The sequence below is a fragment of the Miscanthus floridulus genome, chromosome 10, assembly GCF_019320115.1.
Source record: "Miscanthus floridulus cultivar M001 chromosome 10, ASM1932011v1, whole genome shotgun sequence".
NCBI lineage: Eukaryota > Viridiplantae > Streptophyta > Magnoliopsida > Poales > Poaceae > Miscanthus > Miscanthus floridulus.
In genome coordinates, this window is record NC_089589.1 from 73,806,014 (window position 1) to 73,820,350 (window position 14,337).

The following is a 14,337-nucleotide window of genomic DNA, read 5'->3' on the forward strand; positions in this document are numbered from 1 at the left end:
CCAAGTGGCCAGCTTCACCCCCAGCTCCGCAAGCCTGTTTCTTCTCTGTCGCTGGCCTAGTCCACCAGTGCCGGCCTGCTTGCGCCCCGCGCTTCTCTTGTGTGCGGCCCAGCATTCCTTCTCAGCCCCGCGGCCCGCTGCAGTTGGCCCAGCACAGCAAGCCCACAGGCCGACCAGTCGCGCTACGCCTTTCCTTCCTCTCTGAGCCGCTGATGCACCGGGCCCACATGTCGAGGTCATCCCTTTCCTCCAGTCATCCCCGAGCTAGACTCCACGCCGTCGCCCAGGAGTCCATGTCCACGCCGCTCCTGCCTCACTCGGTTGCGTGCCTCCCAAGCCGCGCCAGCACCATAAATAGCGAGCCCGTGCTTGCCGCCTCCACCCCAATCTCCTACGTTGCAGCCACCTTTGCTGAGCCACTGCCTATGCCCGTAGCTGTGCCACCGCAAGCTCCACTCCGCCCAACCACGCCCAAGGCCGCCATCGTGCCTTCGTAGCTTTCCCCGATCCCTCCATCGAGCTCTCCTTGAGCTTCTCTTTCTCCCCGATGTTCTCCCGTGCCCTGTGGTGACAGGGAGCGTCGAAGCCAACGTCGCCGGTGAGGTCCGGCAATGGCACCGCCGTCCAGGTACTATTCCGACCATCCATGCTCTCTCTCTCCCCACTGATCATGTACTATTTATCTTGATTTATACGTGTGGTGTACTGTTCTAATTTAGATCTATTGTTTGCTTCGTGTATGATTGTATGGATGCTTGTGTGGTGCTTTATGATTTCGTTTAGTCGGTGAGATATACGTGGTGATCAAGAAGAACATTGAAGATTAAAGCTTACCAAAGGATCGGTGTTTTAAGGCAAGTATAGCACGGGATCTTCCTTGTTGTCCAATTCACCCTTAATCATTTAATTCATACTGCATGTGTCTACCTTGATTACCACTAAGGATTTCCTAGTACTTTGTTACCTTGTACCTTGATACCTTTGGGTTATTGCATTGGGTAGTATGATGCTAGTGCTCAACTAAAGCCATGATCTTGTAACTTGACTAATGTAATATGCAATAAACACTAAAAGATGCTTTTTAGCAACATGGAACAAGGGGGCTAGAGCATTGGGCTATATTTTATGGTGCTCTAGATTCCTCTCCCTAAGGACTTATCTGTAAGTGATCATCCGGGACTTACAGTATAGCTGTGAGGGCTACATGGCTCTGGCTTTGGCTCAGTATAAGGACCTTTTCTAGCTTGTTAGAGGTTATCTTTATTGGCGTAAGAATGGCTTGCCGAATCGGGTATAGGATAGCCTCTATCCCCTTGTGTATAGGCTGCGTGTCATTGTGCCATCGGGAAGGGGGTTCCTATATCTGTTTGCCAAGTGCATCTAATGGCCCTAACTTGTTAGACAAACCTTTGAGAGGCTTCATAGTGAACCCTGCCGATCTTCCTTGGTAGTGGGTCAAGAGGCTGATCACCTCAGGCGAAAGGGTAAATCATGACTCACAGTGAAAGTGTACAACCTCTGCAGAGTGTAAAACTGGTATATCAACCGTGCTCACGGTCACGAGCGGCCTTGGAACCCTTATGGAATAGATGATGAACACTAATGATACGGATGATAAAGATGCTCATTAATGGTTAATTGTTTATGCTATTCATTATTCATGTTTACCTGATCATGTGTTTATGGGCTTGTGATAAACTTGTTGCTACTCCTATGCTAAAATCATGACTCATTAAAAGCTAATCGCAGTTAAACCAGTATCAGCCTTTTGAGAGCCTTTTGAGCCTCATGAACCCCATGTTATATTTGTTGAGTACGACATGTACTTACGCTTGCTTTATTTTTCAATTATTTGGATAAAAATCCTGGATAGGTACCAGATTGCTAGAGTTTGGAGGAATTAGGCTTGTGATCAACCAGTTAGTTGTCCCTATGGATTTGGAGTCTTTGCCTGAAGATCGAAGTTGTCTTTCCGCTATCTATACTCTGAGGTTATATTCTTTATACTAATACGTTATGTATTTAAGCATTGTCTATTGATATTACCCTTATTTATAGCTATATTTGAGATTTGACTTCCTGGGCTCACATATGGTGTGTATCTGGTTTTGTTCTTAAAATCGGGTGCTACAAAGTGGTATCAGAGCAATGCTGACTGTTGGACACAAGCCTAGTAGAAACTGGTCGTTCTAAGGTTTAGAAGTGCTACAAAAATCCTTGCTCTATGAACCTTGATATTTTCTTCTCTACTATATCTCTACCCTTGTTTTTCATCTCTACCTTGGTGCTTATTTGAAAGTCTTTGTTCTTATCCTCACTTCTTGATTTGATATGCTTTTAGAACTGTCCCTCATCACCTTCTTGTGTAATCTGAAGATAAGTCTTAAGATTGTTACCCCTAGCATAATGAAAACGATAGTATCGCAAGTTAAGTCAATGACTGAGTGCGCATCCTTATTGCTTATTGAATTGTCATTATGCTTATGATTGTTTTACATCTATGTAATGATTGCAATGATCTTGTTGGGTGTTCCCATAATTTCATTTAGTTTATAGGCCTAAGCTATAAAGATCAATATAATAAATAGTTGGGTTATGGTTTTCCTCTATTTTCTCTATCCTGTTCTTTCAGAGCAGCCAGCACTTTTTGGCTTATATCCCTAGTTTTAGACGATCATAAATCATGAGAAAATTATGGACAATAGTAGACTTCAATATCTTTCTCTGAGCACAATAATTAGCCTGATAGCTATTTTGGTTATGGAGATAAAAAATCACAAGGTGATGCATCTGTGCTGTTTGGAACCTGGAACAGTTTCTGTTGTGCACTGTTTTAACCAAGAAAACTGAGAATTTTGGAAAAGTGTTCTATAAGGAAGTTGTGGAGAATTTGATAAGCTTTCCAACGGTATAAGCTATAGTATCATTGGATTAACATAATGAGAGTTACAACCATTTTACTGCACTGCTGTTTTTCTACTCGTGATGAATTTCAGATTTCTTGTTCTTGCCCATACACAAGAGTATCGTTGGGATGTCGGAATATCTTGATACTAGTTAGCTCATCTAAAAGAATGTGGAAGCTATGCTTGGTGTCTCCTAGTTTATCTTTTCTTAAGGGGGGTAGCGAAGTTGAAGAATTTGTAAGAAGAGGAATCATACGTTCTAGTTTGCGCAGCGGAAGCGTGGTGGTACCCAAAGATATGAGAGAAACTCAGAGCCTCAATGAGCTTTGATTAAAGGTTCAAGGAAGCGTGAGTTGAACTGCCTAACATGCATCTGGAGTTATCCATTGTGGAGCATGGAAATATTGTCTTTTTAGAAGTAAAAGTGATATCTAGGAGGAACACAAGAATCTACAGGACATCTTCACTAAGTTGGTCTTGAGCTTGTGTTACCCTCGTTGGAATGAAATTGCTTATGACTTGGAAAAGTGCTATTACCTGGAGAAGCAAAAGTCGCGACCGATGCCCTTAGTAATGGAGAATTGTGCTAAGAAGGTTCGGGTGACACCAAGGATTAATAATCGTATTCCAAGTTCGAGTAATTTAACTGGAGTCATTAATATTGGTAGTAGAATTTACTTCTGACCAGGAGATTCATCAGGCTTCGTTGGAAGGTAAATGTTTTAAGAAAAAGAATTGATATTATGAACTAAAAAGAAAAGGTGGTTTAGTGATTGGAGTTACCTGAGAGTGGTTTAGAGTACCTGTCAGAATCTTAGAATTGGTTTGGCAAGTTACTTGGAGTAAGATCAACAGGTATGCAAAGTAAAGTGGGATCCTTATCAAGACGATGGAACTACACGAGGAAGTAAAGAAGAGTCTAAAGACGGAGTATTCCTATCTCCTAGTCAATGTCGTCCGAATCTCGAGGACGAGATTCATCTTAAGGGGGTAGAATTGTAACACCCTAAAATTTGCCTCTTTTGAAAATAGGTTTAAAATGATTTAATTCTGTATTTTTGTGCTCATGAAATATAGGGAAATAAAGTTTTTCATTAAATTAAAATTCATCATGAGGTTTAGCAATATGTTTGTGCATACATTCCCTTGCATTTGATGTATTTGATTGAGTGATTTTGAGTAAAATTCAAAAAGGCTTGAATTGCTTTGAAATAAAAGAAAAGAGAATTAGAAAATAAAAGGATTTAAAAAGTTGTAAAAAAATATTTTTTTGAAAACTTACCAAAATTTCTCATTTTTATATATATTAAAAAGTGTATTTTAAACTCTATTTGAATTTGATTTAATTCGAATTTGAATTTGGTTTTGAAAACAAATTAGAAAAAGATTTGGAAAAAAGAGAAAACTCTCTCTCCTCCCCTCTTTCCCTTTCGGCCTGCTTGGGCTAGTCTGTTTTTTTTTCTCCCGCCGGCCAGCTTTTTCTCTCTGTTGAGCCGGCCCAGCGCCTCTAGCTTCGTTCCCGCGCGCACCGGCCCATCTTGCGTTCTGGCTCAGCTGCTTCTATTCCCCTACCGCGCAGCCAACAGGACGGCCCAGCTCCCTCCTCCGCTTCCGTGAGCCCTTGGCCAAGTGGTCGGCTTCACCCTCAGCTCCATAGGCCTGTTTCTTCTTTGTTGCTGGCCCAGTCTACCAGCGCCGGCCTGCTTGCGCCCCGCGCTTCTCTTCTGTGCGGGCCAGCATTCCTTTTCAGCCCCGCGGCCCGCTGCAGTTGGCCCTGCACAGCAAGCCCACAGGCCGACCAGTCGCGCTGCGCCTTTCCTTCCTCTCTGAGCCACTAACGTGCTGGGCCCGCATGTCGGGGTCATCCCTTTCCTCCAGTCGTCCTCGAGCTGGACTCCATGCCACTCCTGCCTCGCTCGGTTGCGTGCCTCCCAAGCCGCGCCAGCGCCATAAATAGCGAGCTCATGCCCGCCGCCTCCACCCTAATCTCCTACGTTGCAGCCACCTTCGTCGAGCCACCGCCTATGCTCGTAGCCACGCCGCCGCAAGCTCCACTCCGCCCAACCATGCCCGAGGTCGCCATCGTGCCTTCGCAGCTTTCCCCGATCCCTCCATCGAGCTCGCCTCGAGCTTCTCTTTCTCCCTAATGTTCTCCCGTGCCCTGTGGTGACAGGGAGCATTGAAGCCGACGTCGCCGGCGAGGTCCGGCAATGGCGCTGCCATCCAGGTACTGTTCCGGCCATCCATGCTCTCTCTCTCCCCTCTAATCGAATCCCGACCGCCCGCGTCTGATCCAACAGCCGATATTCCTCCATACCCCTTCGCGTGGCTGTTTTTCTAAAGAGACCCTCTCTTTTCTACTAATTTAACCCACAGTCCAAAACATGATTACAGATTTTGTTTTCTTTTTTTGAAAGCGTATTTTGTTTCGGTTAAGTCTAAAATACGTTTTCACCTATTTACAGATTTGCCACTGATTTTGTTTTAGCCATAACTTCTCCGTTTTAACTCCGATTTGACTCATTTGAATTGCGTTAGGTTCATAATTTTGTAATCTACATGTTCATACTACTGTTATGTATGTTTTCAACTTTTAAAATTCAAGGCTAGATTTAATCTATTACATTAATAAAGGAAATCTTGTTTATTTCATATCTTCTGTATTTTAACTCTGTTTTAGTCCATTCAAGTTACGTTAGATTCATAGCAACGAGATCTACGTGTTAGTAGCAGTGTTTATCATATCATTAATACTGGAATTTCATGGTTTAAATCATATCTTAAATAACAATTATGCAACTAGGTTTTGTAAATAAAATATGATTCGTTTCACTTTAGATTTATAATTCAAATCTAAATTTGACTTAAATTATAATCTCTATAAATATCTTATACATGTTTTTATATAATTAAAACACATTAAGCTAATAGTTTTATGAGTAGATTTGTCGGTAGTTGTATCGTTTCAACCGTAGCTCCGATTATAGTGCTTTTCGTGTCTTTGTGTTCGTAGTGAGACGTAGATTCGTTTTGCAAACTTTTTATCTTAATTTTATGTGTGGTGTACTGTTCTGATTTAGATCTATTGTTTGCTTCGTGTATGATTGTATAGATGCTTGTGTGGTGCTTTATGATTTCGTCTAGTCGGTGAGATATACGTGGTGATCAAGAAGAACGTTGAAGATTAAAGCTTACCGAAGGATCGATGTTTTAAGGCAAGTATAGCATGGGATCTTCCTTGTTGTCCTATTCACCCTTAATCATTTAATTCATACTGCATGTGTCTACCTTGATTACCACTAAGGATTTCCTAGTACTTTGTTACCTTGTACCTTGATACCTTTGGGTTATTGCATTGGGTAGTATGATGCTGTGCTCAACTAAAGCCATGATCTTGTAACTTGACTAATGTAATATGCAATAAACACTAAAAGATGCTTTTTAGCAACATGGAATAAGGGGGCTAGAGCATTGGGCTATTTTTATGGTGCTCTAGATTCCTCTCCCTAAGGACTTATCTGTAAGTGATCATCCGGGACTTACAGTACAACTGTGAGGACTACATGGCTCTAGCTTTAGCTCAATATGAGGACCTTTTCTAGCTTGTTAGAGGTTACCTTTATTGGCGTAAGAATGGCTTGCCGAATCGGGTATAGGACAGCCTTTATCCCCTTGTGTATAGGCTGCGTGTCATTGTGCCATCGGGAAGGGGGGGTTCCTACATCTATTTGCCGAGTGAATCTAATGGCCCTAATGTGTTAGACGAACCTTTGAGAGGCTTCATAGTGAACCCTACTGACCTTCCTTGGTAGTGGGTCAAGAAGCTGATCACTTTAGGCGAAAGGGTAAATCATGACTCAAAGTGAAAGTGTACAACCTCTGCAGAGTGTAAAACTAGTATATCAGCCATGCTCATGGTCACGAGCGGCCTTGGAACCCTTACGGAATAGATGATGAACACTGATGATACTGATGATAAAGATGCTCATTAATGGTTAATTGTTTATGCTATTCATTATTCATGTTTACCTGATCATGTGTTTATGGGCTTGTGATAAACTTGTTGCTACTCCTATGCTAAAATCATGACTCATTAAAAGCTAATCACAGTTAAACCAGTGTCAGCCTTTTGAGAGCCTTTTGAGCCTCATGAACCCCATGTTATATTTGTTGAGTACGACATGTACTTACGCTTGCTTTATTTTTCAATTATTTGGATAAAAATCCTGAATGGGTACCAGATTGCTAGAGTTTGGAGGAATTAGGCTTGTGATCAACCAGTCAGTTGTCCCTGTGGATTTGGAGTCTGTGCCTAAAGATCGGAGTTGTCTTTCCGCTGTCTATACTCTGAGGTTATATTCTTTATACTAATACGTTATGTATTTAAGCATTGTCTATTGATATTACCCTTATTTGTAGCTATATGTGAGATTTGACATCCTAGGCTCACATATGGTGTGTATCTGGTTTTGTTCTTAAAACCGGGTGCTACATGCCTTCATCCTCATCTTTTAGGTCATCATCTCCAATGTCACCTTTAGGTCAATGATGTTCAAGTCATCATTGCTCAACATCTTCAATCCGCTTGGCCAAAGTGTTGATATTTTGCATGATTTGATTAAGCTTCTCATCAATGAAGGAGCACTCGTCTCATATAGGCTCATAGAGCTCATTCTTGGACACATAATCAATGAAATCAGTGGGAGGAGTCTCGTCTCTAGTGTCTTTACTTGGCATTGTTAGTAGTAAGAAGACAACACAAAAAGTATTATCCATACCACTACTAGGATGTGGAAAATGAAATAAGGCCCACAACTCTCAAACATCTTACCAAAATATCAAGGTGAATTCATCATTTCGAGCAAAATTAGATGTCACAACTTATAAAATTCTATCATCCTTAGAAGCAAGACATGGCTGATGAGATAGGTGTTAATCATTTCCCCTAGATAGTTTTAGTCTAGAGATGTGTTTTCTGGTACATATGCTTTACCAAAAAAATAGGGGGTATATGTTGTGACCTAAAATTAGTAGGCTCGGGGTTAATGCTTGTTTTTCTATGAGTTTTGTACGACAACATGTTATGCGGGTCATATTTATCATTCTCATACATTTGGCTTGATTCCACCAAAGACATATTTCATACATTTTGGCTTCATTCCACTAAAGACATAAAGATGCATGTGGAACATTACCAAGGTGAAACCAAGATGCATATTGGAGCTTACCACAATGTAGCTCTCGTTGAGGTGATAGAAATGGATATATGGATTGCCTAATTTGGATTACGGATGTGGTAGTTATGGTGACCGGAAGATAGCATAGACCGAGTCACCTGATTTTTATATTCCGGGTCACCTGGTTCTTGTAGTCTAAGAGCAAAGCTCTAGATCTATTTGGGACAATTTTTATCACATTTTTGGCGTGACTTTGGACCTCACAGGGGTAAGACCTACCCACCCTATAACTATAAAGGACCGTGGCCGGTTGAAACACACTCAATGGAACTAATCTGTTATGCACTTACCTTTTACTTCTAAACCCTTACCTCTTCGAACCTCAACATGTTGTCACTCTACTGATCTCCACGACTATAATTGGCTTCCTAGGCTTGCTAGCCAACCTAGGGCACACGGGTGATGTCCACACCCTGACTGGGTCCCTCATAGTTGAGAGCTTTGACGATCGTTGCTAGTTTGCTCATAATCTAGTTGTTCTTCTTCATGTAAGTGTAATATACCCTTTGTAGGTTTGCTTGTAAACCTAGCCATTCCTCAACATGAAAATGTGAGAACCACCACCTCTTCGGACAAACCCATATTTTCTCTATGAGAACCACCACCTCCCCCAGTTTCTGAAAACTAGAAAGGGAGGTTTTCATAGGCAGTACCACTAGGTTCTGTTTTTATGACCCCGCAAGTCCTAGTGATTATGTGTTTTAGGAAACTTCGCATGCATCAACACAAAATAATATGGATAAGCCAATTACTCATTTGCTCTGTGATTCGCGTAAGTTTTTAGTGCTGGACTACTGGAGAAGTATGTGTGATACAATTCCCATTGACAAGCCAGAAATAACTACGATGGCAACCATATTTATGCAAATTGGAAAATATAAATAGTCTTAATGCATGTTAACCAGGGCATTCCTTACCGGGTACCAAAGTAATAGACTGTGTACAAAAGCAATTCACATTCTAGTGCCACATCATGTAAACATTCAATTCACTAATAATAATCATTGTGTTCCAAACCATGCTTCTGCCTGTTGGTTTGGACATTTGTTTTTCCAAAAGGTGGTTTTTGTCGATTGATGGTAAAATTACCATTTTAAATCGTAGAAAAGCTGTCTTTGCGGATTAACTTAGAAATGAATAAAATTAAAACACCTGTAATACCCCTCAGAGGAGCATCTCTTAGAAGCAATAAAAAAACCCAAATATACTTTTAGCTTGTAATACAAGTTCCACTTTTGCTTCTCAATTGTTGGTTATTTGTTTCAGCTTTTGGCGTTTATCTGGAAGGCTGAAGCAACAGATGAAACAATAAAGACTTGAAACTTTTATTGCTACAAGCTATTCTATTGTTGACCAACTAATGTTGGGCAATCAATTTCCACTATCTCTATTGTCTTCCGGAACCCGATCACAAGCCTGCACAATAAGTAAAATATTCTTCATTAAATGTCTGATTGATGAAATGAATATACAACACAATGGAGCAATGGAAAACATGATAAATATTCTGAGCATTCAGCCTCTAAATTTTTATTTACCACATACCAGGCAATCATTCTTTGAATAAGAAACTATATTTCACTCACGAATTTTGAGCGATCAGCATAGCAATATCAATTTACCAAGTTCATTAGTACCTTTTAGAGCCATCAACATCAATGAATCCAAATCCTTTAACCTCATCTTCAAACAGAAGTGCTCTCTCAAGTCTGCCGAGGCAACCAACCTTCAGAAAAATCATTATCTCAATTGAAGAAACTATATGTTACCTAGGACTAGACTACAATGAGCCACTATTGTTAGTGAAGGCATTTTTCATCGATTGACAGCCACTTTTATTTGAAGGAGAGGAGGTCTAGAAGGCTACATTGTATCAAAAAAATGATGTACTAGGAAATTCTATTACTATTATTTTAAAAAAAATCTAGCAGGCATGCATGCTGACAAATAAATGTGTATAAGAGGGAGCTTGTTCATTCATGTTAATCAAACGAGAGGCATAACCTGTAGGTGGCGTAGTTCCACAAAAAGACTTCACCCCAGTTATGGCCCCAATTTGTGGCCGTAACTAACAACGGAAGCTCCGGGTGGCATGCGACAGCAGTTGCTGAGCAGTAATTATGCTGATCTGATTTACATGCGTGAGTTGCTGCCCTTGACTGCACATCCAAGATCTGATTCAGAAGAACAAAAGGAACCACTTAATGTCTGTGCACAACAATGCAGCATATTATTCACCACAATATAGAAAATAATTTACCGTTGTAGTCCAGCCTTTTCCCACAATTGCCATATACTTCTGGTCACTACCTGTCAAGTAACAAGCAACACGACCGCCATAGTCTCCATTCAGTTCGGCTATATGGTTGGCTGAATCAATGCTCCAGAACTGCAAATTTTCAGTCACTCATGTGTTAGAACTTGGACAAAATTTGTTGTAGCACACTGTTTGATCATGGCATATGCTGTTGCACATTGGAAATGGAAAACTTAGCTATGGGACAGTGTAGGCTATTTTGAGAGGTGCGAAAATCTGTTTATACTATCAAGAGTTAATTAAGAGGGAAGAAGAGAAGGCAAACCTTTATGCTAGCAGGGACATTGGGGTCTAAGCTTGCAGAAATGCTAGCAAACTTGTTGGTGTCCATGGGATCAAAGGATACCTGATGCAGAGTATACTTGTCCCTGTCAAAACTTCGAGTACAAACCCAGCCTGCATCCTAGTCCCAGAGCTTGATCAGATGGTCATCAGCCGAAGACAAAAGGAAAGGTTGAGTTGCATGAACTGCCAGTGATCTAACTGCTGCTCCGCTGTGTGCATTGATTGTCTGAACATTTTCCAATCCATCAATATGTGTGTACACGTGGATCTGCCCCCCGCCTATCCCCTGATAGAGCCGATTGTCGTCGTGGAATAAACTTAACCGAAAGATAACGACGCTTGCTCGTTTAAACATGGAACGTCTCAAATGCATTTAACTGCCGATGTCATGAAGACAAGTAAACCACTTCAGTGTGATAAACAAAGTACTCCCTCCAGATTCCTAAATGAAGTCGTTTGGAACAGTGATACGGTCTCCAAAGTATAACTTTGACTTCTTATTTTTACAAAAATATTTACTGAAAAGTGATATATTGTAACACCCAAAAATTTGCATTGTTTTTAAATAGGAGAAAATGATTTAATTATGCATTTTGGGAGCATTGAAATTTAGAAAAATAATAACTTTCTTAAAATTAAAATTAAATATAGGTCTACATACATGTCTATGCATTCATGCTGCTGCATATTATTTTTGAATTGTGTGATTTGAAATCAAACTTTAAATTGATTTGAATTTGCATTTCAAAATTGGTTTGGAAAATTAGAAAAGAAAAAGGAGAAATTTCATTTTCCCTCTCCCTCTATTCGGCCTGTTGCCCAGTTCCGCTGGCCTAGCTCCGTCCGCGCGCCAGCTTTGCCCGCGCGGCTCCCTCTCCCGCTCTTGGGCCACCCCGCTTTCCTTTCTTTCTCGCACGAAGGACGAAGCCCAGCAAGCAAGCTGGCCCGCAGAGCCGCGCAACCGCTCCCTTCTCTCACCGACACGATGGCCCCAGCGGTCAGTCGTCTTCCTTCAGCTCGTGTCCGAGCAGGACACCGCACCGCTGTGACCGCCTCCGCTACGAGCCCTCACAGTGGCGTGTTCCCTACACCGCGCGGCTCATATATAAATACCAAGACTTGCACCGCCACCTCCTCGTCCAGCTTTGGGAGCAAGCCACAGCCGCCCCGTGCCCTAAAACAGCACCGCCGTGAGCTCGGAGATCCACCACCGCTTCTCCGCCTCCGTGACTGCCTAGCCGAGCTTCTAAGCGAGGTAAGCAAGCTCTGGTACCCGTTTTTCCTTCTTCCTCGTTTTCTTCCACCGGTGCCACATCGTCGATGGTTCTCCGGCGAGCTCGAGCTGCCCCATCTAGCACCGCATCACCCCCAGGCCATCTCTGCCGCCCTAGTCCCCTCCATCGTGTTTGACTCGTTCTCCTCTTGCTCCCTGACCTACTCCCGAGCCAAACGGTGGCCAGAGTCACCGGTTCGACGAACTTCGGCGAGGTTGGGCCGATTCCGGCCATGGCGCCGCCGCGCACAGCGCCGCTCCGGTGACCCCATCTCCCTCTCTTTTATCTCAGTCGTCCAAGTCAGATCCAACGGTCGACAAAGCCCGATACCCCTTCGCCTGTCATTTTGCAAAAAGGCCCTTTCACTTATTTGGATCTTAACCCGCCATCCCTGCATTTATGCTAAAGAGTCCCTCGGATTTTTAGTTATAGAACCTGCAGTCCAAAGCACAATCACAGAATACGCCTTCTTCTTTTAAAAGCGTAGTTTCCTTCGGTTTAGATCCAAAATACATTTTTATCTATTTACAGTTCTGTCACTAATCTTCTTTTAGCCATAAAATCTTTGTTTTAACTCCGATTTGGTCCGTTCAAGTTGCGTTAGGTTCGTAATTCCATAATCTACATGTTCATACTACTGTTAAGTATGTTTTCAACTTTTAAAATTTGAGGTTAGCTTTAATCTATTATTTTACTAAAGGAAATCTTGTTTAATTCATAACTTCTTCGTTTTAGCTCTGATTTTTGTGATCTTCGCGTCTGTGTGTTCGTAGTGAGACGTAGATTTGTTTTACAAACTTTTGATCTTGATTTTATGTTGATTGGTGTACTGTTCTAATCTATAGCTTTTGTTTGCTATGCATGATTGCTTCTGGATGCTTGTATGTTGCCGTGATTATCATGTATAGACGGTGAGCAATTCGTGGGTGAACAAGAGTACTACTTTGATGAGCAGGATCAGTAGGAGCACTTTGTTCAAGGCAAATATAGTATGGGATTATCCTTGTTTCCTATCAACTTTAATACATTTAATTCATGTTTGCATATGTCACCTTGATAGGGATTCCCTAGAATTGAATTTATACATTGTCTCCTATGGGATATGCATTGGGTAGCTTTGGTAGTGCTCAATTCAACCATGATCTTGTAACTTGATTAATGGTATATGCAATAAACATTAAAATATGACTTTTTAGCAACTTGGAAACAAGGGCCGGAGTGTTTAGCTACTTTCTAAATGCTTCAGATTTCTCTCCCGAATGACTTATCTGTAAGTGATCATTCGGAACTTATAGTACAGTTGTGAGGGCTACATGGCTCTGGCATTAGCTCAGTATGAGGATCTTTTCTAGCTTGTTAGTTGTTACCTTTATTGGCGTAAGAATGGCTTGACGAATCGGGTATACTGCGGCCTCTGTCCCCATGAGTATAGGCTGCGCGTCATTGTGCCATCAGGAAGGGAGGCTCTACATCTGTTTGCTGAGTGAATCTAATGGCCCTAACTTATTAGACGAACCTTTGAAAGGCTTTATAGTGAACCCTGCCTGCTCACCTTGGAAGTGTTTTGGGAGTTATAAACCCGGGCATATGGGTATCACGACTGACAGTAAAAGTGTACAACCTCTGTAGAGTGTAAAACTAGTATATCAGTCGTGCTCATGGTCACGAGCGGCCTTGGAACCCTTATAGAATAGTGGATCACTAAGAATTATCCATTTATGCTATTCATTATTCATGTTTACATTGATCATGTGTTTTACTTTGGGATTGAAACAACTCGTTACTACTCTTGTGCTAAAATTATGATAACTATAAGCTGAATGCTGTTAAACCTGTGTTAAGCCTTTTGAGTCTCGTGAACCTCATGTTACACTTGTTGAGTATGACATGTACTTACGCTTGTTTATTTTCATTATTTGGATAAAAATCCTGGATGGGTAACAGATCACTATGGTAATGATGACTTTCCTGAGGATTACTAGACTTGTGGTCAACCAATCGACGTTCCGGTGATATGGAGCTTCCGCAAGAGACTTTTCTTTATACTTTCGCTATATTTATGTGAAGACTAAGTCTTATTATTCATGATGTAATAAACACTTATGATGATGCTATTTATAATTTATCGACTTATGTGTGACTGATCTCTGGGTGCACATAAGATTTTGCATCCCATTTTATCCTTAAAATCGGGTCTAACATATATGTATATTTTTAAGACAAATCTATTCTTATGGTTTCACATTTGCAAACTCAACAACTTAAAAGCTAATCATGATTTATATTACCAATATTTTACCCAAGCCTTGTCAAAAATG